This window comes from Scyliorhinus torazame, chromosome 28, assembly GCF_047496885.1.
Source record: "Scyliorhinus torazame isolate Kashiwa2021f chromosome 28, sScyTor2.1, whole genome shotgun sequence".
In the NCBI taxonomy this organism is placed as follows: Eukaryota; Metazoa; Chordata; class Chondrichthyes; order Carcharhiniformes; family Scyliorhinidae; genus Scyliorhinus; species Scyliorhinus torazame.
In genome coordinates this window covers 38641895-38665392 of record NC_092734.1, presented here as the reverse complement: position 1 = coordinate 38665392, position 23498 = coordinate 38641895, and the positions used below count along the sequence as shown (strand labels likewise).

General features: G+C 55.1%; 1 protein-coding gene across 2 annotated transcripts in view; it reads right to left on the bottom strand.

Moving 5' to 3' along the window:
* The window catches only part of pik3ap1 (phosphoinositide-3-kinase adaptor protein 1), a 244812-nt gene that overhangs the window by 71884 nt on the left and 149430 nt on the right, over positions 1 to 23498 (bottom strand). The gene's annotated exons all lie outside the window — the stretch shown is intronic.

Below are 23498 nucleotides of genomic sequence, written 5' to 3'. Positions count from 1 at the left end.
GGATGCTGGGGAACCTGGACCAAGGAATATGATTGGAGAGGTTTCAAGCTGAGTTTTATTGGATGTGGGATCTTTGACCAGATGTGATTATTTTTTTTTTTTTTTTTAATTTTAAATATAAATTTAGAGCACCCAATTCAATTTTTCCAATTAAGGGGCAATTTAACTTGGCCAATCCACCTACCCTGCACATCTTTGGGTTGTGGGGGCGAAACCCACGCAGACACGGGGAGAATGCGCAAATTCCACACGGACAGTGCCCAGAGCCAGGATCGAACCTGGGACCTCGGCGCCGTGAGGCAGCAATGCTAACCACTGCGCCACCGTGCTGCCCCACCCAATGTAATTATTGGGGTAGTGATGAAAACTGCATGTCAAAGGGAATGTGATATACTTTTCTAAAGTTCTTGGGGCATTGGGGGATAGGGTGATAGGAGACAGCATCAGTACAGAGGGCCGAATGGACTCCTGTGATCTAATTTCTAATAAAAACAAATTACTGCGGGTGCTGGAATCTGAAACCAAAGAGAAAATGCTGGAAAACCGCTGCAGGTCTGACAGCATCTGTAGGGAGAGGAAAGAGCGAACGTTTCGAGTCCAGATGACCCTTCGTCAAAGCCCAGCTCTCCCTCTCTCCCTAACCCTCCAAAGCCCAGCTTTAACAAAGAGTCATCGGACTCGAAGCGTTAGCTCTTTCTCCTCCTACAGATGCTGCCAGACCTGCTGAGATTTTCCAGCATTTTCTCTTTGGTATCTAATTTCTAATATTCGATAAAAAAAACCTTTATTGAAAGGGGGTGACTTTGTAATGTTGGTGCTCAGCACTGAGGACCATGTGACCTGTGAGAATCTCGTCAAACTGAGTGCTTCGCCCTTTCAAATTGATTCAAGTCAGTCTGTGCCGCAGGATTTAACAGGTGGAGTCCACATGCAAATCACCTCCGACTTTGAGGGCGGCACAGTGGTTAGCACTGCTGCCTCACAGCGCCAGGGACCCGCGTTCAATTCCGGCTTCGGGTGACTGTGCGGAGTCTGCCCGTTCTCCCCATGTGTGCGTGGGTTTCCTCCGGGTGCTCCAGTTTCCTCCCACAGTCCATAGGTGTGCAGGTTAGGTGGATTGGCCGTGATAAATTGCCCCTTACGTGCCAAAAGATGGGGTTACTGGGTTACGGGGGTAAGGTGCTCTTTCCAAGGGTCGATGGAGACTCGATGGGCCAAATGTGCCTCCTTCTTCACCGTAGAGATTCTATGATTCTATGAAGGAATTAGATATAGCTTTTGGGGCTAAAGGGATCAAGGGATTTGGGTGGAAGGCGGGATTAGGGTATTGAACTTAATGATCAGCCATGATCATAATGAGACCATAAGACATAGGAGCAGAATTAGGCCACTCGGCCCATCGAGTCTGCTCCGCCATTCAATCATGGCTGATATTTTCTCATCCCCATTCTCCTGCCTTCTCCCCATAACCCCTGATCCCCTTATTAATCAAGAACCTATCTATCTCTGTCTTAAAGACACTCCGTGATTTGGTCTCCACAGCCTTCTGCGGCAAAGAGTTCCACAGATTCACCACCCTCTGGCTGAAGAAATTCCTCCTCATCGCTGTTTTAAAGGATCGTCCCTTTAGTCTGAGATAATAAATAATCAAATAATAATAATCGCTTATTGTCACAAGTTACTGTGAAAAGATGGTATCCTCGACTAGTTTTTCCCACAAGTGGAAACATCCTCTCCACGTACACTCTATCCAGGCCTCGCAGTATCCTGTAAGTTTCAATAACATCCCCCCTCATCCTTCTAAACTCCAACGAGTACAGACCCAGAGTCCTCAACCACTCTTCATTCCAGGGATCATTCTTGTGAACCTCCTCTGGACCCTTTCCAAGGCCAGCACATCCTTCCTTAGATACGGTGCCCAAAACTGCCCACAATACTCCAAATGGGGTCTGACCAGAGCCTTATACAGCCTCAGAAGTACATCCCTGCTCTTGTATTCTAGCCCAATCGACATGAATGCGAACATTGCATTTGCCTTCCTAACTGCTGACTGACCTGCGCGTTAACTTTAAGAGATTCGTGAACAAGGACTCCCAAGTCCCTTTGTGCTTCTGATTTCCTAAGCATCTTCCCATTTAGAAAATAGTCTACGCCTCCATTTATTTTATTTAAATTTCTCCACAGCCTCAATTCACTCAGCCTCGGCCCAGACTCCTGCCTCCTGGACCTCGGCAGATTAACCATAAACAACTTATCTCTTCCCGCTATCTAAACCCCCACAGACCCTCCCTAAACCCCTTTAGGCTCTCCCTAAACCCCCTCGGACCCTCCCTAAACCCCCTCGGACCCTCCCTAAACCCCCTCGGACCCTCCCTAATCCCCCTCGGACCCTCCCTAAACACCCTCGGACCCTCCCCAAACCCCCTCGGACCCTCCCTAAACCCTCTCGGCCCCTCCCTAAACTCCCCCGGCCCCCCAGCCCTCTCGGCACCTCCCAAACCCCCTCGGCCCCCCAACCCCCTCGGCCCCCCAACCCCCTCGGCCATCCATTCCCTTCCCTGACCTCAGGATGACCCGACACATTTACAACACAGGAAGTGAGGCAGCCAATTTTCACACAGCAAACTCCCACAAACAGGAAAGCGATAATGAATAAATGATCTCTGTTTTCAGTGATGTTGACTGAGCGATAAAAGGCTGGCCAGGCCACCAGGAATAACTCTCCATATCAGCGTCATGGGGTCGTTTATGTCGAACAGGACCTGGGTTCAGCTGAATGGCGGCACCTCCGACAATGCAGCATTCCCTTAGTCCTGCATTCGAACATCAGCCTTTATTTCTGTACTCAGGTCCTGGGGGGTGGGGGGGGGGGGGATCTTCCATCCTGGAGACTAGGCCCGTTGTCGGGAGTAGAGGTTGGGGTGAGTTCAGCTGGAGAGCTGAGTGACTGAACACTCGAGGCCTTGTACTGTTCAGTTGATCCGTTTTGCAGCCCCGAGGAGCGTACTGAATCCTGGGGTGGGATGGGCAGGAGGCTGCCCGTCCCAACGTTACCCCAGAGTCGCCAACGTCCGGGCACCATATTTAAACGGGTACCCGGATAGCCATTCACTCTGCCACTGTCCCCCTTGACTCCTAACCTCATTCTCACCCCTCCCCTGAGCCCAGCCCAGTCTGGGCTCCAAAGCAGCGAATATCACTCCGTGAAGGCGAAAGCAGCATCTACTGACCAGACAGTCCAGGGTAAAGTCTCCCTCGCTCGTGCACACCACTTATGCAAAGTTCAAGGTAAAGTCACCATAGTCCCAGTTGACCATGGGCTGTCTCTCTGAGGGGGAAGAGCCGACTGGTGGCGATTTAACCCGAGGGCCACCACACCTCAGGCGAGGGGCGAGGTTGAGGAGGCCGTGAAAGTGAGTGTTCGAAATTCCTGCTGGCTAAATTCAGAGGGGGTTCCACTGTGTTGGGCCTTCAGTGAGAATTCATGGGGTGCAGATGGGGTCCTCGGCGTTGCCCCCGCGGGGCAATCAATCCGACTTTAAGCCGCAACGAGATGCCAAACTAATTTCCCGACATCGGGAAGCTGATTTTGGCCCACTGCCAAGTCCTGCTTCCCTGCCCACCACGCTCCTGCCACTGGGGGGTGGGGGGGGGGGGGGGGGGGGGGGCGGATACCACCCTGGAGCGGGACGTCAACCCAGAGGGCAGAATTCTCCAGCCCTTTCCAGGGTCAGGAACCTGCAGCCCCGCCAAAAACCTGCGAGCCACCTCCGCCCGGATCACCCACTGCTGTGCATGGGGGGGGGGAGGGGGGGGGATTCCACCCAGAATCCTCTGAGTCGGACAGGAGAATGCTCATTCGGTTCAATGAGAGAGGAGTTTTCAATTCGTTTTGGTCAGGCTAACGACGGATTGGTGCAAAGTATCCAGGGAAAACTGCCGCTAATCACAACTCTCTCTTATACTCTGCGTAAAGCCAGGAATCTTTTTTTTTACTATTAATGGCGGCACAGTGGTTAGCACTGCCGCCTCACAGCACCAGGGACCCGGGTTTTGTAATAATCTTTATTAGTGTCACAAGTAGGCTTACATTAACACTGCAATGAAGTCACTGTGAAAAGCCCCTAGTCGCCACACTCCGGCGCCTGTTCGGGTACACAGAGGGAGAATTCAGAATGTCCAATTCACCCAACAGCATGTCTTTCGGGACTTCATAGAATTTATCATAGAATTTACAGTGCAGAAGGAGGCCATTCGGCCCATCCAGTCTGCACCGGCTCTTGGAAAGAGCACCCGACCCAAGGTCAACACCTCCACCCTATCCCCATAACCCAGTAACCCCACCCATCACTAAGGGCAATTTTGGACACTAAGGGCAATTTATCACGGCCAATCCACCTAACCTGCACATCTTTGGACTGTGAGAGGAAACCGGAGCACCCGGAGGAAACCCACGCACACACGGGGAGGATGTGCAGACTCCGCACAGACGGTGACCCAAGCCGGGAATCGAACCCAGGACTCTGGCGCTGTGAAGCAACAGTTCTAAACACTGTGCTACCGTGCCTTAGGTGTCTGTCCGTGTGGGGTTTGCGAGGGTGTCTTCCGGGTGCTCCGGTTTCCTCCCACAACCAAAGATGTGCAGGTTAGGTGAATTGGCCATGTTAAATTTCCCCTTCGTGTTGAAAGGTTAGGTGGGGTTACTTGTTTATGGGAATAAGGTGGGGGAGTGAGTCTGGGTAGGGTGCTCTTTCAGAGGGTCGGTGCAGACTCGATGGGCCGAATGGCCTCCTTCTGCACTGAAAAGGCACTATGATTCTCAGTGCCAGTTATGCTCCATTCTAACCATACAAATTCCTAGTAATTTCTAGCCAATAAATCGTAGAATATATTTAACAACTGTGAAAATCGAATCAAGCAACCTTTATCTAGCATCAACATCCGCAGTTTTAAGCTGCACATCTCCACCAAGATAAGGAAAGTGCATTCAGACACACAGCGCCTGTTACATCCTGTCACTATTAACACTTTGACTCGTGCTACGCTCTCAACGTGCAGCAGAGAGCCTTTGGCTAACTTTGGAATAAAAGGTTGGGGGTGGGATTCTCCGGACTCGGACGCCGAAATCCCGTTCGGCCGGAGAATCCCTGTTTGTGATGAAATTGGGGCAGCGCCACTTTCATGAAGCCCCGCCCCCTCCAAGGCGGCGTCGCCCCACGCCGTATCGACGGCCTCAGGGCGTTACCTGGGGCCCACCGCCCGACGCACCACCCTCGACTGGTCAAGTACCAATTCCCCATCTCTTGTGGGGAACTCGGCGTGGCGACTGCGGACTCAGTCCAGCACAGCCACAGTTCGGGGGGGGGTGCGATCCGTGCGCAGGGGGGACTTTCACAGGTGCTGGGGGCATTGTTGGAGGGTGGTCGGGGGGGGGTCGGCATTGTACCCTCCCCCCCCGCCCCCCAGCAAAATGGAGGATCAGTGGACGTTTCGCGACAATTCTTCGGTCATAAAATGCCACCGTTCCCATTCCGGCATCAGGACATAGCCTGAAAATCAGAGAATCCAGCCCTGAATTCTGATAGAGACATTCCAAATTCTCTGAATGGCTCATCTCACAATAACCACACCCGGTCAGCTGACTCTCGGAAGCGCAGTGGGAGGTGAGCAGGTGTTAAGCTGGAGCTTGACTTGGTTTCTCGTGTTATTGCTGGGGGGGGGGGGGGGGGGGGGGGGGGAGCGGGGGGGGGGGGGGGCGCGGGGGCGGAGCTGCTATGCTGACAGGTGAGGAACTGTTGCTAGGGGACAAATGGGAGGTCGGGAGCGGTGACTGCCCGAATGGGGACTCAAGGAAGCGGAGGGCGCGAGCTCGAGGCTGGCATAAAAAGGGCGATGGCTAGTCGGCGGGGGCGGGGGAGGGGTTGGAAGCCCCCCCGTCCAGGCTGATCACATGGAACATGAGAGGACTGAATGGGCCGGTCAAGAGGCCTCGTGTGTTTGCGCATTTGAGGGAACTGAAGGCGGACGTGGCAATGCTACAAGAGACACACCTAAAGGTTACAGACCAGATGAGATTGAGGAAGGGGTGGGTTAGCCAAGTGTTCCACTCAGGGCTGGACTCAAAGACCGGGGGGTAGCGATCTTGATCAGCAAACGAGTGGCATTCGAGGCAGGGAGAATCGTGTCAGACACGGGGGGGGAGGTACATAATGGTGAATGGGAAGTTGGAGGGGGTGCGGGTGGGACTTGTGAACATATATGCTCCGAATTGGGACGATGTGGAATTTATGAGGCGGGTGTCAGGTAAGATCCCAGACTTAGAGTCACATAACCCGATTATAGGAGGAGATTTTAACACAGTCATTGATCCGGAATTGGACCGGTCAAAATCCAGGACAGGGAGGAGGCCGGCTGCAGCAAAGGAATTGAAGGGGTTTACGGAACAGATGGGGGGAGTAGATCCATGGAGGTTTGCACGGCCAAGGGAGAAAGGGTTTTCCTTTTTTTCACATATCCACAAGGGATACTCTCACACCGACTTTTTTGTTCTGGGCAGGGCGCTAATACCGGGGGTGGTGGGTACTGAGTATTCGGCAATCGCAGTATCGGATCATGCCCCACACTTGGTGGGTCTATGGGTTAGTGTGGAGAGAGGGCAACGCCCGCTGTGGAGACTGGATGTGGGGTTGCTGGCGGATGAAGCGATCTGTGGGCGGGTTAACAAATCCATCCAGAACTACCTGGAAACAAATGATACGGGGGAGGTCTCTGCAGCGACGGTCTGGGAAGCTCTGAAGGCAGTGGTCAGAGGGGAATTAATCTTGATCCGGGCCCACAGAGCAAAGGCGGAACGGGCTGAGAGGGACAGGTTAGTGGAGGAGATACTCCGGGTGTACAGGAGATACTAGGAGACCCCAGACGCGGGGCTACTGTGGGTGCAGCGAAGGTTACAGGCGGAGTTTGGGCTGTTGACCGCAGGGAAAGCGGTGGAACAGTTGAGGAAGGCAAGGGAGGCAATCTGTGAGTACGGGGAAAAGGCAAGCAGAATGTTGGCGCACCAGCTCAAGAAAAGAGAGGCGGCTAGGGAGATAGGTAAAGTAAAGAGTAAGGCGGGATACTGTCCTGGACCCTGCAGGGGTGAATGAGGTGTTTAAGGACTTCTATAGTAAATTATATGAGGAACCCCCAGCTGGGGTGGAGAGGATGAGGCAGTTTCTGAATCAGTTGAGGTTCCCGAGGGTGGAGGAGGACCTGGTGGAGGAGCTGGGAGCCCCAATTGAGATTGAGGAAATAATCGAGGGGCTGGAGGGCATGCAGTCGGGCAAGGCCCCGGGGCCAGACGGCTACCCGGTGGAATTCTATAAGAAGTTTTCAGAGATATTAAGCCCACTGCTGGTGAGGACATTTAACGAAGCAAGAGAGAAGGGAGTCCTCCCCCCGACAATGTCGCAGGCCTCGATTTCACTGATCCTGAAACAGGAGAAGGATCCTGAGCAATGTGGGTCATACAGGCCGATTTCGCTTTTGAACGTGGATGCCAAGCTGTTGGCTAAGATATTGGCCACAAGGATAGAAGATTGTGTCCCGGGAGTGATAGGGGAAGACCAGACGGGATTTGTTAAGGGCAGGCAACTCAAGGCCAACATTCGGAGGCTTTTAAATGTTATTATGATGCCCACAGAAGGAGAGGAGGCGGAGGTGGTGGTAGCGATGGACGGGGAGAAGGCTTTTGATCGGGTGGAGTGGGATTACCTGTGGGAGGCGCTGGGAAGGTTTGGGTTTGGTGAAGGCCTTCTTGACTGGGTGCGGTTGCTCTATCAGGCACCAGTAGCGAGTGTGCGTACGGACCGGCTGAGGTTGGGGTATTTTAAACTACACCGAGGGACGAGGCAAGGGTGCCCCCTCTCCCCGTTACTGTTTGCTCTGGCCATAGAGCCATTGGCCATGGCGTTAAGAGCTTCTAGGAACTGGAAAGGGCTGGTCCGGGGGGGAGGGGGGGGGGGGGGGATCCAGGCACGAGGACAGGAGAAGAGACTGGGGGAGCTGCCGCTTAGAATGGTAGGGAAGAGCTTTCGGTATCTGGGAACCCAGGTGGCCCTAGAATGGGAGGCACTGCACAAGATAAACCTATCCCGCTGGTAGAACAAACAAATCTCATAACAAATCTTATGAGGAAAGGCTGACGGACTTGAGGTTGTTTTCGTTGGAGAGAAGAAAGTTAAGGAGACTTAATAGAGGCATACAAAATGATCAGGGGGTTGGATAGGGTGGACAGTGAGAGCCTTCTCCCGCGGATGGAAATGGCTGGCACGAGGGGACATAACTTTAAACTGAGGGGTAATAGATATAGGACAGAGGTCAGAGGTAGGTTCTTTACGCAAAGAGTAGTGAGGCCGTGGAATGCCCTACCTGCAACAGTAGTGAACTCGCCAACATTGAGGGCATTTAAAAGTTTATTGGATAAACATATGGATGATAATGGCATAGTGTAGGTTAGATGGCTTTTGTTTCGGTGCAACATCGTGGGCCGAAGGGCCTGTACTGCGCTGTATTGTTCTATGTTCTAAATGGAAGGGGACTTTAAGAGATGGGACATGCTCCCACTATCACTGGCGGGGAGGGTACAGACGGTGAAGATGACGGTCCCTCCCCAGATTTCTGTTTGTCTTTCAGTGCCTCCCCATCAGTGGGTAGTGGGGGAGGGGTCGGTGTGGGTGAGGATGGAGGCGGCGTCATGTAAAGACACCAGTTTGGGAGCACTGATATCGTCAACTCTTCCTCTGTTCTCGCCGGCCCGATACTCCACAAGTCCGGTGATGGTGGCGGCTCTGAGAATCTGGGGGCAGTGGAGGAGATATAAGAGAGTGGAGGGAGCATCGATTTGGACCCCGATTTATAATATTCATCAACAGGGTAGACTAGATGATGGGTTCCGGAGATGGCAAAGGGCAGGAATTAGAAGGATGGGGGATCTATTTATAGACGGGAGCTTCCCCAGCTTGAAAGCCTAGGAGGATAAATTTGAATTGCCAGCAGGGAATGGGTTTAGGTATTTGCAGGTGTGAGACTTCCTGAGAAAGCAGGTGCCGGCCTTCCCGTTGCTGCCACGGGGGATACAGGATAGAGTAGTTTCCATACCCGGGCGGGAGAGGGGAAGGTATCGGATATTTACCAGGAGCTTTCGGGGGCGGAGGAAACTCCGGTGGAGGAGCTTAAGGGCAAGTGGGAGGGGTGAGCTCGGAGGAGAGATAGAGGCGGGTCTATGGGCAGATGCCCTAGGCAGGGTTAATGCCTCCTCATCATGTGCCAGGCTTAGCCTGATACAATTTAAGGAAGTCCACCGGACACACATGCCAGTGGCTAGGATGAGCAGGTTTTTCGGGGTAGAGGACAGGTGTGCGAGGTGTGCGGAAAGCCCAGCAAATCAGGTCCACATGTTCTGGGGCATGCCCAAAGCTTAGAGAGTTTTGGCAGGGTTTCGCTCAGGCAATGTCCACGGTGCTAAAAACACGGGTGGCGCCAAGTCCGGAGGTAGCAATCTTTGGAGTGTCGGAAAATCCGGAAGTTCAGGGACGTCTTGTCCTTTGCCTCTCTGGTAGCCCGGAGACAGATCTTGTTAATGTGGAGGGACTCGAAGCCCCCGAGTGTGGAGACCTGGGTGAGTGACATGGCTGGGTTTCTCAGTCTTGAGAAAATAAAGTTCGCCTTAAGAAGAGCAAAGAAAGAACAAAGAAAAATTACAGCACAGGAACAGGCCCTTCGGCCCTCCCAGCCTGCGCCGATCCAGATCCTCGATCTAAAACTGACGCCTATTTTCTAAGGATCTGTATCCCTCTGCTCCCTGCCCATTCATGTATCTGTCGAGATACATCTTAAATGACGCTATCGTGCCCGCCTCTACCACCTCCGCCAGCAATGCCAGGCACCCACCACCCTCTGCGTAAAGAACTTTCCACACACATCTCCCTTAAACTTTTCCCCTCTCACCTTGAACTCATGACCCCTAGTAATTGACACCCCCACTCTGGGGAAAAGCTTCTTGCTATCCACCCTGTCCATACCTCTCATGATTTTGTAGACCTCAATGATGTCCCCCCTCAACCTCCGTCTTTCTAATGAAAATAATCCTACTCTACTCAACCTCTCTTCATAGCTAGCGCCCTCCATACCAGGCAACATCCTGGTGAATCTCCTCTGCACCTTCTCCAACGCATCCACATCCTTTTGGTAATGTGGCGACCAGAACTGTACGCAGTATTCCAAATGTAGTCGAACCAAAGTCTTACACAACTGTAAACATGACCTGCCAACTCTTGTACTCAATACCCCTTCCGATGAAGGAGAGCATGCTGTATGCCTTCTTGACCACTCTATCGACCTGCGCAGCACCTTCAGGGTACAATGGACCTGAACACCCAGATCTCTCTATACATCAATTTTCCCCAGGACTCTTCCATTGACCGTATAGTCCGCTCTTGAATTAGATCTTCCAAAATGCATCACCTCGCATTTTCCCGGATTGAACTCCATCTGCCATTCTCTGCCCAACCCTCCAATCTATCTATATTCTGTTGTATTCTCTGACAGTCCTCCTCGCTATCTGCAACTCCACCAATCTTAGTATCATCTGCAAACTTGCTAATCAGACCACCTATACCATCCTCCAGATCATTTATGTATATCACAAACAACAGTGGTCCCAGCACGGATCCCTGTGGAACACCACTGGTCACAGTTCTCCATTTGAGAAACTCCCTTCCACTACTACTCTCTGTCTCCTGTTGCCCAGACAGTTCTTTATCCATCTAGCTAGTACACCCTGGACCCCATGAGACTTCACTTTCCCCATCAGCCGCCATGGGGAACCTTATCAAACGCCTTACTGAAGTCCATGTATATGACATCTACACCCCTTCCCTCATCAATCAACTTTGTCACCTCCTCAAAGAATTCTATTAAGTTGGTAAGACATGACCTTCCCTGCACAAAACCATGTTGCCTATCATTGATAAGCCCATTTTCTTCCAAATGGGAATAGATCCTATCCCTCAGTATCACTGACGTCAGGCTCACCGGTTTATAATTACCTGGATTATCCCTGCTACCCTTCTTAAACAAGGGGACAACATTACCAATTCTCCAGTCCTCCGGTACCTCACCCGTGTTCAAGGATGCTGCAAAGATATCTGTTAAGGCCCCAGCTATTTCCTCTCTCACTTCCCTCAGTAACCTGGGATAGATCCCATCCGGACCTGGGTATTTGTCCACCTTAATGCCTTTTAGAATACCCAACACATCCTCCCTCCTTATGCCGACTTGACCTAGAGTAATCAAACATCTATCCCTAACCTCAACATCCATCATGTCCCTCTCCTCGGTGAATACCGATGCAAAGTACTCGTTAAGAATCTCACCCATTTTCTCTGACTCCATGCATAACTTTCCTCCTTTGTCCTTGAGTGGACCAACCCTTTCTCTAGTTACCCTCTTGCTCCTTTTTGCTAAAGATATTCCATGACGCCTTTTAGCCCTCCTGATTCCTCGTTTCAGATTGGTCCTACATTCCCAATATTCTTCCAAAGCTTTGTCTGTCTTCAGTCGTCTAGACCTTATGTATGCTTCCTTTTTCCTCTTAGCTAGTCTCACAATTTCACCTGTCATCCATGGTTCCCTAACCTTGCCATTTCTATCCCTCATTTTCACAGGGACATGTCTGTCCTGCACTCTAATCAACCTCTCTTTAAAAGCCTCCCACATATCAAATGTGGATTTACCTTCAAACAGCTGCTCCCAATCCACATTCCCCAACTCCTGCCGAATTTTGGTATACTTGGCCTTCCCCAATTTAGCTCTCTTCCTTTAGAACCACTCTTGTCTTTGTCCATGAGTATTCTAAAACTTACGGAATTGTGATCACTATTCCCAAAGTAATCCCCGACTGAAACTTCAACCATCTGCCGGGCTCATTCCCCAACACCAGGTCCATTATGGCCCCTTCCCGAGTTGGATTATTTACATACTGCTCTAGAAAACCCTCCTGGATGCTCCTTACAAATTCTGCTCCATCTAGACCTCTGACACTAAGTGTATGCCAGTCAATGTTGGGAAAATTAAAATCTCCTATCACCACCACCACCCTGTTGCTCCTACATCTTTCCATAATCTGTTTACATATTTGTACCTCTATCTGACGCCTCGCTGTTGGGAGGTCTGTAGTACAGCCCCAACATTGTTACCGCACCCTTCCTATTTTCTGAGCTCTGCCCATATCGCCGCACTGCTCGAGTCCTCCATAGTGCCCTCCTTCAGCACAGCTGTGATATCCTCTCTGGCCAGTAATGCAACTCCTCCACCCCTTTTACCTCCCTCTCTATCCCGCCTGAAGCATCAATATCCTGGAATGTTTAGTTGCCAATCATGCCCTTCCTCAACCAAGTCCTCAGTAATAGCAATAACTAATAGGTACTAATCTAAGCCCTAAGTTCATTTGCCTTAATACACTTCTTGCATTAAAACAAATGCACCTCCGACCACCAGTCCCTTTGCGTTCATCATCTGCTCCCTGCCTACTCTTCCCCTTAGTCACGCTGACTTCATGATCTAGTTCCTTACAGGCTTTAGTTACTACCTCCTTACTGTCCACTAACCTCCTCATTTGGTTCCCATCCCCCTGCTCAAACACTTGGAGTAAGGAAGGAAATTCTTGCCTCAATTCCTTAAGAGGGTCAATGGTCGGGTTCACTCGGAGGTGGCAGCCGTTCGTCGACTTTCTCGGGGAAAATTAAAATGTCAGCAGAAGCAGTATTCCAAGGGGGGGGGGGCAATTGTTGTTGTATGGTTGGGGTGTGTGAAGATTGGGCTGGGGGGGAAATGTTTATTTTACCATGTTGATGTCATTGTTTTTGTTGCTGTTGTAAAAAAATTTCAAATGCCTCAATAAAATATTATTCAAAAAAACAATAACCACCCCCATCACCCCGCCCCCCCCCCCAACCCAACCACACAGCGGCAACAGTGTAGGTAGTGAGGATTTAAGTTGCTGGAGCAGGGGGTCACGGTCTCCTCCTCTAAACCTCCCTGAATTGTGCCACTGGGCAGACGGCCTGTCCCACAGGCGTGTGGGGCCTAAATTAAAGGGCAAACCCACGTATCAATTCAAGAGCCGCCCTGCTGCCCCTACCAGGCCTCCCCTGCCCCGGCTTCAACGCTCCCTTCTCATTCTCCCAGCTTCCCCTCGCCGTCCCGTCGATAAATTCCCCTTCGTGTCCAAAATTGCCCTTAGTGTCGGGTGGGGTTACTGGGTTATGGGGAGAGGGTGGAGGTGTTGACCTTGGGTAGGGTGCTCTTTCCAAGAGCCGGTGCAGACTCGATGGGCCGAATGGCCTCCTTCTGCACTGTAAATTCTATGATAATCTATGATAATCCTTGACACCACAAACGATTTCCGGGGATACCTGATGAGGGCCCGTTACCCTATAAAATATCAGCTCCTGCCATGGCCAGTGGTGCCCATCTGGTTTGCCTGGGTGAGAGTCAGTATTAGATCCCGTTCATGAGGTCTCACCCTCTAGGGGAGGAAATCAGCGTGTTGCCCTTTGACCCGCTTGGCCCCGAGTTAAATCAGGCTTTCGTTCGACTGAAACAAAATCCGAATCTGTGAATCAACTTTCTTCCGGCTATAATTTAAAGCCACCCTTGCATTTTTTAAAACAAATTTAAAGTGCCCAATTCCTTTGTCCCAATTAAGGGGCAATTTAGCGTGGCCAATCCACCTACCCTGCACATCCTGTTGGGTTGTGGGGGGTGAGACCCACGCAGACACGGTGAGAATGTGCAAACTCCACACGGACAGTGACCCGGGGCGGGATCGAACCTGGGACCTCGGCGCCGTGAGGCAGCGGTGCTAACCACTGCGCCACTGTGCCGCCCCCTCGCTTCATAACGAAAACCCTTCAGGCTTCTTTATGCTCCCCAACCTCACAGTTATTTGACACCAATCAAGGCTTGGGTCACGCAAAGCCAAAATTCTCCAAGAATGTCGAGGTAGGAGGGCAAGGAAAAGGTGTTGAGGCAAGAATTTCCTTCCTTACTCAGTGTGTGGAAGTCATGGATCTAATCAGTAGAGCTACTCCTGAGATGATATTCAATTTCCAGCAAGAAGGCCCAGGATTGTCAGAGCTCTCAGAAAGAACTATCCAATATTTCTCTATTTTAAACAAATTTCAGATATGAAGCAAATGATGGAATCTATTCCTGCCACTGATTCTGGTGGGAAGAGGTAAGGTCCTAACAGACCCTCAATTCATATCAATAGTTGTTGTGTCATCATATTTGGGTGACACGGTAGCACAGTGGTTAGCACCGTTGCTTTACGGCGCCAGGGTCCCAGGTTCGATTCCCGGCTTGGGTCACTGTCTGTGTGGAGTCTGCACGTTCTCCCCGTGTGTGCGTGGGTTTCCTCCGGGTGCTCCGGTTTCCTCCCACAGTCCAAAGATGTGCAGGTTAGGTGAATTGGACATTCTGAATTCTCCCTCTGTGTACCCGAACAGGCGCCGGAATGTGGCGACTGGGGCTTTTCACAGTAACTTCATTGCAGTGTTAATGTAAGCCTACTTGGGACACTAATAAAGATTCTTATATTTCATTTGGCTGAGAAAATGACTGCTGTAGCCAATTCCCTATAGCTGCTGTAAGAATGGGTTTAATTCACAGATATAAAGAAAGGTTTTCACAAATTGCTTGTTGATGGAAGTAAGTTAGAGAGAAGAAAAATCAAGTCATTTCCATAAATAATCAGAAAAGTATCCTCAAAAATAAATATTTGGCAAAAGGATAAAAGATTGGCAAGATTGCGTGTATCAGATACTAACTGAAGTTAACTAAAGCCACAATTGAACACTAAAAATACATTGGGAAAGGACAACTGATCAGGTAGCATTTCCATTACGAAGCTTTATAAGTTGGGCTAGTGCCCAGAAAAGCCAGTTAGGTCCTTTGAAAGCTTAGGATTGAGGAGTAGGATATGGCTGAAGTGTAAATATATATTAATTTTCTTTTTTTTTAGATAGTACAGTGCCGAAGGAGGCCATTCGGCCCATCGAGTCTGCACTGACCCACTTAAGCCCTCACTGCCACCCTATCCCCGTAACCCAATAACCCATCGTAGCCTTTTTGGTCACTAAGGACAACTTAGCATGGCCAATCCACCTAACCTGCACGTCTTTGGACTGTGGGAGGAAACCGGAGCACCTGGAAAGAAACTGTCTGTCCTGTGCGGAGGCTGCACGTTCTCCCAGTGTGTGCGTGGGTTTCCTCCGGGTGCTACGGTTTTCTCCCACAGTCCAAAGATGTGCAGGTTAGGTGGATTGACCATATAAATTGTTCTTAGTGTCCAAAAAGGTTTGGTTATGGGGATAGGGCAGGGTGGAAAAGGATAGAGTGCTAATTCGAAGGGTCGGTGCAGACTCAATGGCCGAATGGCCTCCTTCTGCACTGTAGGAGTTCTATTAAAATAAAATGCCAACTGGCACTAACACTTGTCACTTAAAACACATAATTTTACTGATGCTTGGGGACTCACAAAAGAGAGTGTGGGAGGGGAGGGAGAGTGTGGGAGGGGTAGGGGAGAGAGAGTGAGTGAGGGGTGGGTGAGAGAGAGTGTGTGAGGGGCGGGGGGGAAGAGAGAGTGTGTGAGGGGCGGGGGAGAGAGAATGTGTGAGGGGCGGGGGTAGAGAGAGAGTGAGAGGAGGGGAGGGGGGAGTGAGTGAGTGAGGGGAGGGGAGAGAGAGTGAGTGAGGGGTGGGAAGGAGAGAGAGTTAGTGAGGGGCTGGGGGATGAGAGAGTGTGGGAGGGGCGGGGGGGAAGAGAGAGTGTGGTGAGGGGCGGGGGGGAAGAGAGAGTGTTTGAGGGGCGGGGGAGAGAGAGTGAGTGAGGGGTGGGGAGAGAGAGAGTGAGTGAGGGGAGGGGGGAGAGAGAGTGAGTGAGGGGTGGGGAGAGAGAGAGTGAGTGAGGGGTGGGAAGGAGAGAGAGTGAGTGAGGGGAGGGGGAGAGAGAGAGAGTGTGAGGGGAGGGGGAGAGTGAGTGTGTGAGGGGAGGGGGAGAGAGAGTGAGTGAGGGGAGGGGGAGAGAGAGTGAGTGAGGGGAGGGGGAGAGTGAGTGTGTGAGGGGAGGGGGAGAGAGAGAGTGTGAGGGGAGGGGGAGAGTGAGTGTGTGAGGGGAGGGGGAGAGAGAGTGTGTGAGGGGAGGGGGAGGGAGAGTGTGGGAGGGTAGGGGAGAGAGAGTGAGTGAGGGTGGGTGAGAGAGAGTGTGTGAGGGGCGGGGGTAGAGAGAGAGTGAGTGAGGGGAGGGGGAGTGAGTGAGTGAGGGGAGGGGGAGAGAGGAGTGAGTGAGGGGTGGGAAGGAGAGAGAGTGAGTGAGGGGAGGGGGAGAGAGAGAGAGTGTGAGGGGAGGGGAGAGTGAGTGTGTGAGGGGAGGGGGAGAGAGAGTGAGTGAGGGGAGGGGGAGAGAGAGTGAGTGAGGGAGGGGGGAGAGTGAGTGTGTGAGGGGAGGGGGAGAGAGAGAGTGTGAGGGGGAGAGTGAGTGTGTGAGGGGAGGGGGAGAGAGAGTGTGTGAGGGGAGGGGGAGAGAGAGTGTGTGAGGGGAGGGGGAGAGGAGAGTGAGTGAGGGGAGGGGGAGAGAGAGTGAGTGAGGGGAGGGGAGGGTGAGTGTGTGAGGGGAGGGGGAGAGAGAGAGTGTGAGGGGAAGGGGAGAGTGAGTGTGTGAGGGGAGGGGGAGAGAGAGTGTGTGAGGGGAGGGGGAGAGAGAGTGTGTGAGGGGAGGGGGAGAGAGAGTGTGTGAGGGGAGGGGGAGAGAGAGTGAGTAAGGGGAGGGGGAGAGATAGTGTGTGAGGGGAGGGGGAGAGTGAGTGTGTGAGGGGAGGGGGGAGAGAGTGTGTGTGAGGGGAGGGGGGAGAAAGAATGTTTGAAGGGAGGGGGAGAGAGAGTGAGTGAGGGGCGGGGGGAAGAGAGAGTGAGTGTAGGGTGGGGGGAGAGAGAGTGTGTGAGGGGAGGGGAGAAGAGAGAGAGTGAGGGGAGGGGGAGAGAGAGAGTGTGTGAAGAGAGGGGGAGAGAGAGAGGGTGAGGGGAGGGGGAGAGTGAGGGTGTGTGAAGGGGAGGGGGAGGAGGTGAGTGTGGGTGGGGGAGAGAGAGGAGTGTGGGGTGGGGGGGAGTGTGGGGGTTGGGGAGGAGAGTGTGTGTGTGGGTTTGGGGGAGTGTGTGAGTGAGGGGGGGGGAGAGAGAGTGTGTGAGGGGAGGGGGAGAGAGTGATGAGGGGTGGGGGGTGAGAGTGTGTGGAGGGAGGGGGTGTGAGTGTGGAGGGGTGGGGGGTGAGTGTGTGTGGGGAGGGGGGTGAGATAGTGTGTGAGGGGAGGGGGAGAGAGTGTGTGTGAGGGAGGGGAGTGAGAGTGTGTGTGGGGGAGGGGTGAGGTGTGTGTGTGGGGATGGGGGTGAGTGTGTGTGAGTGTGGGGAGGGGGAGGTGAGGGTAGTGTGTGAGGGGAGGGGAGAGTGTGTGTGGGGTGGGGGTGAGTGTGAGTGTGTGGGGAGGGGGAGAGATATTGTGTGAGGGGAGGGGAGAGTGTGAGTGAGGGGAGGGGGAGAGAGGAGTGAGTGAGGGAAGCGGGGAGAGAGTGAGTGAGGGGAGGGGGGAAGAGAGTTGTGAGGGGCTGGGGAAGAGAGAGTGTGTGAGGGGAGGGGGAGTGAGTGAGTGAGGGTAGGGGGAGAGAGAGTGAGTGTGGGTAGGGGGAGAGAGTGTGTGTGGGGACGGGGAGAGAGAGTGTGTGAGGCGAGGGGGATGTGAGTGATTGAGGGGAGAGGGGAGAGAGTGTGTGAGAGGGGAGAGAGAGTGTGGTGAGGGGAGGTAGAGAGAAAGTGTGTGAGGGGAGGGGGGGGGAGAGAGAGTGAGGTGAGGGGAGGGGGAGAGAGGGTGTGTGAGGGGAGGGGGGAGAGTGAGGGTTGGGGGGAGAGAGTGAGTGAGGGGTGAGGGGAGAGAGTGAGTGAGGGGAGGGGGGAGAGAGAGTGCGGTGAGGGGAGGGGGGAGAGAGTGTGAGGGGAGGTGGAGAGAGAGTGTGTGAGGGGTGGGGGAGAGTGAGGGGTGGGAGGGGGGTGAGAGGTGTGAGGGGTGAGGGAGAGAGAGTGAGTGTGAGGGGAGGGGAGGAGAGAGTGTGTGAGGGGAGGGCGGAGAGAGTGAGTGAGGGGAGTCGGGAGAGAGTGAGTGGGGGGAGGGGGAGAGACAGTGTGTGAGGGGAGGTGGGGAGAGAGAGTTAGTGAGGAGCTGGGGAAGAGAGAGTGTGTGAGGGGCGGGGGGGAGTGAGTGAGGGGAGGGGGAGGGATAGTGCGTGAGGGAGGGGGAGAGAGAGTGTGTGAGGGGCGGGGGGAAGAGAGAGTTTGTGAGGGGAGGGGGAGAGAGAGTGAGTGAGGGAAGGGGGGAGAGAGTGTGTGAGGGAAGGGGGAGAGTGAGTGAGGGGAGGGGGAGAGATAGTGTGTGAGGGGAGGGGGAGAGAGGGTGAGTGAGGGGAGGTGGTGAGAGAGTGAGTGAGGGGAGGGGGAGAGAGAGTGTGTGAGGGGAGGGGAGAGAGAGTGAGTGAGGGGAGGGGGAGAGATAGTGTGTGAGGGGAGGGGGAGAGATAGTGTGTGAGGGGAGGGGGAGAGAGAGTGTGTGAGGGGAGGGGGGAGAGAGGAGTGAGTGAGGGGAGGGGGAGAGAGAGTGTGTGAGGGGAGGGGGAGAGAGAGTGTGAGGGGAGGGGGAGAGAGAATTGTGTGAGGGGAGGGGGAGAGAGAGTGTGTGAGGGGAGGGGGAGTGAGTGAGTGAGGGGAGGGGGAGAGAGAGTGTGTGAGGGGAGGGGGAGAGAAAGTGAGTGAGGGGAGGGGGAGAGAGTGAGTGGGGGGAGGGGGAGAGACAGTGTGTGAGGGGAGGTGTGGGAGAGAGAGTTAGTGAGGGGCTGGGGGAAGAGAGAGTGTGTGAGGGGCGGGGGGGGAGTGAGTGAGGGGAGGGGGAGGGATAGTGCGTGAGGGGAGGGGGAGAGAGAGTGTGTGAGGGGCGGGGGGGAAGAGAGAGTTTGTGAGGGGAGGGGGAGAGAGAGTGAGTGAGGGAAGGGGGAGAGAGTGTGTGAGGGAAGGGGGAGAGTGAGTGAGGGGAGGGGAGAGATAGTGTGTGAGGGGAGGGGGAGAGAGGGTGAGTGAGGGGAGGTGGAGAGAGAGTGAGTGAGGGGAGGGGGAGAGAGAGTGTGTGAGGGGAGGGGGAGAGAGAGTGAGTGAGGGGAGGGGGAGAGATAGTGTGTGAGGGGAGGGGGAGAGATAGTGTGTGAGGGGAGGGGGAGAGAGAGTGTGTGAGGGGAGGGGAGAGAGAGTGAGTGAGGGGAGGGGGAGAGAGAGTGTGTGAGGGGAGGGGGAGAGAGAGTGTGAGGGGAGGGGGAGAGAGATTGTGTGAGGGGAGGGGGGAGAGAGAGTGTGTGAGGGGAGGGGGAGTGAGTGAGTGAGGGGAGGGGGAGAGAGAGTGTGTGAGGGGAGGGGGGAGAGAAAGTGAGTGAGGGGAGGGGGGAGAGAGTGAAGTGAGGGGAGGGGGGAGAGAGTGAGTGAGGGGAGGGGGAAGAGAGTGTGTGAGGGGAGGGGGAGAGAGTGTGTGAGGGGTGGGGGAGAGAGAGTGTGTGAGGGAGGGGGAGAGATAGTGTGTGAGGGGAGGGGGGAGAGAGAGTGTGTGAGGGGCGGGGAGAGAGAGTGAGTGAGGGGAGGGGTGAGTGAGTGTGTGAGGGGAGGGGGAGAGAGAGTGAGTGAGGGAGGGGGAGAGATAGTGTGTGAGGGGAGGGGGAGAGAGTGAGTGAGGGGAGGTGGAGAGAGAGTGAGTGAGGAAGCGGGGAGAGAGTGAGTGAGGGGAGGGGGAAAGAGAGTTTGTGAGGGGCTGGGAAGAGAGAGTGTGTGAGGGGAGGGGGAGTGAGTGAGTGAGGGTAGGGGGAGAGAGAGTGAGTGAGGGTAGGGGAGAGAGAGTGTATGAGGGGACGGGGAGAGAGAGTGTGTGAGGCGAGGGGGAGTGAGTGAGTGAGGGAGAGGGGAGAGAGAGTGTGAGAATGGGAGAGAGAGAGAAAGTGTGTGAGGGGAGGGGAGAGAGAGTGAGTGAGGGGAGGGGGAGAGAGGGTGTGTGAGGGGAGGGGGAGAGTGAGGGGTGGGAGGGGGAGAGAGTGAGTGAGGGGTGAGGGAGAGAGAGTGAGTGAGGGGAGGGGGAGAGAGAGTGTGTGAGGGGAGGGCGGAGAGAGTGAGTGAGGGGAGTCGGGAGAGAGTGAGTGGGGGGAGGGGGAGAGACAGTGTGTGAGGGGAGGTGTGGGAGAGAGAGTTAGTGAGGGGCTGGGGGAAGAGAGAGTGTGTGAGGGGCGGGGGGGAGTGAGTGAGGGGAGGGGAGGGATAGTGCGTTAGGGGAGGGGGAGAGAGAGTGTGTGAGGGGCGGGGGAGAAGAGAGAGTTTGTGAGGGGAGGGGGAGAGAGAGTGAGTGAGGGGAGGGGGAGAGAGAGTGTGAGGGGAGGGGGGAGAGAGATTGTGTGAGGGGAGGGGGAGAGAGAGTGTGTGAGGGGAGGGGGAGAGAGAGAGTGTGTGAGCGGCGGGGGAGAAGAGAGAGTTTGTGAGGGGAGGGGGAGAGAGAGTGAGTGAGGGGAGGGGGAGAGAGAGTGTGAGGGGAGGGGGAGAGAGATTGTGTGAGGGGAGGGGAGGGGAGAGAGAGTGTGTGAGGGGAGGGGGAGTGAGTGAGTGAGGGGACGGGGAGAGAGAGTGTGTGAGGGGAGGGGGAGAGAAAGTGAGTGAGGGGAGGGGGGAGAGAGTGAGGTGAGGGGAGGGGGGAGAGAGTGAGTGAGGGGAGGGGGGAGAGAGTGTGTGAGGGGAGGGGCGAGAGTGTGTGAGGGGTGGGGAGAGAGAGTGTGTGAGGGGAGGGGGAGAGATAGTGTGTGAGGGGGAGGGGGAGAGAGAGTGTGTGAGGGGCGGGGGAGAGAGAGTGAGTGAGGGGAGGGGTGAGAGAGTGTGTGAGGGGAGGGGGAGAGAGAGTGAGTGAGGAGAGGGGGAGAGATAGTGTGTGAGGGGAGGGGGAGAGTATGTGAGGGGAGGGTGAGAGAGAGTGAGTGAGGGGAGGGGGGGAGAGATAGTGTGTGAGGGGAGGGGGAGAGAGTGAGTGAGGGGAGGGGGAGAGAGAGTGAGTGAGGGAAGCGGGGAGAGAGTGAGTGAGGGGAGGGGGGAAAGAGAGTTTGTGAGGGGCTGGGAAGAGAGAGTGTGTGAGGGGAGGGGGGAGTGAGTGAGTGAGGGTAGGGGGAGAGAGTGTGAGTGAGGGTAGGGGGAGAGAGAGTGTGTGAGGGGACGGGAGAGAGAGTGTGTGAGGCGAGGGGGAGTGATGTGAGTGAGGGGAGAGGGGAGAGAGAGTGTGAGAGGGGAGAGAGAGTGTGTGAGGGGAGGTAGAGAGAAAGTGTGTGAGGGGAGGGGGGAGAGAGAGTGACTGAGGGGAGGGGGAGAGAGGGTGTGTGAGGGGAGGGGGAGAGTGAGGGTTGGGGGGAGAGAGTGTGTGAGGGGCGGGGGGGGAGTGAGTGAGGAGAGGGGGAGGGATAGTGCGTTAGGGGAGGGGGAGAGAGAGTGTGTGAGGGGCGGGGGGGAAGAGAGAGTTTGTGAGGGGAGGGGGAGAGAGAGTGAGTGAGGGAAGGGGGGAGAGAGTGTGTGAGGGGAGGGGGGAGAGTGAGTGAGGGGAGGGGGAGAGAGATTGTGTGAGGGGAGGGGGAGAGAGAGTGTGTGAGGGGAGGGGGGAGTGAGTGAGTGAGGGGACGGGGAGAGAGAGTGTGTGAGGGGACGGGGAGAGAGTGAGTGAAGGGAGGGGGAGAGAAAGTGAGTGAGGGGAGGGGGGAGAGAGTGAGTGAGAGGAGGGGGGAGAGAGTGTGTGAGGGGAGGGAGAGAGAGTGTGTGAGGGGTGGGGGAGAGAGAGTGTGTGAGGGGAGGGGGAGAGAAAGTGAGTGAGGGGAGGGGGAGAGAGTGAGTGAGAGGAGGGGGGAGAGAGTGTGTGAGGGAGGGGGAGTGAGTGAGTGAGGGGACGGGGTGAGAGAGTGTGTGAGGGGAGGGGGAGAGAAAGTGAGTGAGGGGAGGGGGGAGAGAGTGAGTGAGAGGAGGGGGAGAGAGTGTGTGAGGGGAGGGAGAGAGAGTGTGTGAGGGGTGGGGGAGAGAGAGTGTGTGGGGAGGGGGAGAGATAGTGTGTGAGGGGAGGGGGAGAGAGTGTGTGTGGGGGGAGGGGGGAGAGAGTGTGTGTGGGGTGGGGGTGAGAGAGTGTGTGAGGGGAGGGGGAGAGTAAGTGAGTGAGGGGAGGGGGGAGAGAGTGAGTGAGGGGAGGGGGAGAGAGTGAGTGAGGGGAGGGCGGAGAGTGTGTGAGGGGAGGGGGTGAGAGTGTGTGAGGGGGTGGGGGAGAGAGAGTGTGTGTGAGGGGAGGGGGAGAGATAGTGTGTGAGGGGAGGGGGGAGAGAGTGTGTGAGGGGTGGGGGAGAGGTGTGAGTGAGGGGAGGGGGGAGTGTGTGTGTGTGGGGTGGGGTGAGTGAGTGAGTGAGGGGTGGGGGAGAGTTAGTGTGTGAGGGGTGGGGGAGAGAGTGTGAGTGAGGGGAGGGGGGAGAGGGGTGTGTGTGGGGGTGGGGGGTGTGAGGGTTGGGGGGGAGTGTGAGTGAGGGGTGGGGGGGTGTGTGGTGTGGGGTGGGGGGGTGAGTGTGTGAGGGGTGGGGGGGGTGTGGGTGGGGGGGGGGGTGGTGGTGTGGGTTGGTGGGGGGTGTGTGTGTGTGGGTGGGGGAGTGTGTGTGTGTGAGGGGTGGGGTGGGAGAGTGTGTGTGGGGAGGTGGGAGGATAGTCTGTGAGGGGGGGGGGGGTGAGAGTGTGTGAGGGGAGGGGGAGAGAGTGTGAGTGAGGGGAGGGGGAGAGAGGGTGTGTGAGGGGTGGGGGGAGTGTGAGGGTTGGGGGGGAGTGTGAGTGAGGGGTGGGGGGAGAGGTGAGTGAGGGAGGGGGGAGAGGAGTGCGTGAGGGGTGGGGGAGAGTGAGGGGTGGGGGGGGAGTGAGTGTGGTGAGGGTTGGAGGGAGAGAGTGTGTGTGGGGAGGGGAGGAGTGTGTGTGTGAGGGGTGGGGGGAGTGAGTGTGAGTGAGGGAGGGGGAGTGATTGTCTGTGAGGGGAGGGGGGAGAGAGTGAGTGTGGGGAGGGGGGAGAGAGGTGTGTGTGGGAAGAGGGGAGGTGTGTGGTGGGGAGGAGGAAAGAGGTGTTTGTGTGGGGTGGGGAAGAGTGAGTGTGTGTGGGGTGGGGGGTGAGTGAGTGTGGGTTGGGGGGAGTGTGTGAGTGAGGGTAGTGGGGAGAGAGTGTGTGTGTGGGGTGGGGGTGAGAATGTGTGTGAGGGGTGGGGGAAAGTGAGGGGTGGGGGGGGGTGAGAGTGAGTGAGGGGTGGGGGGGAGAGAGTGAGTGAGGGGAGGGGGAGAGAGAGTGT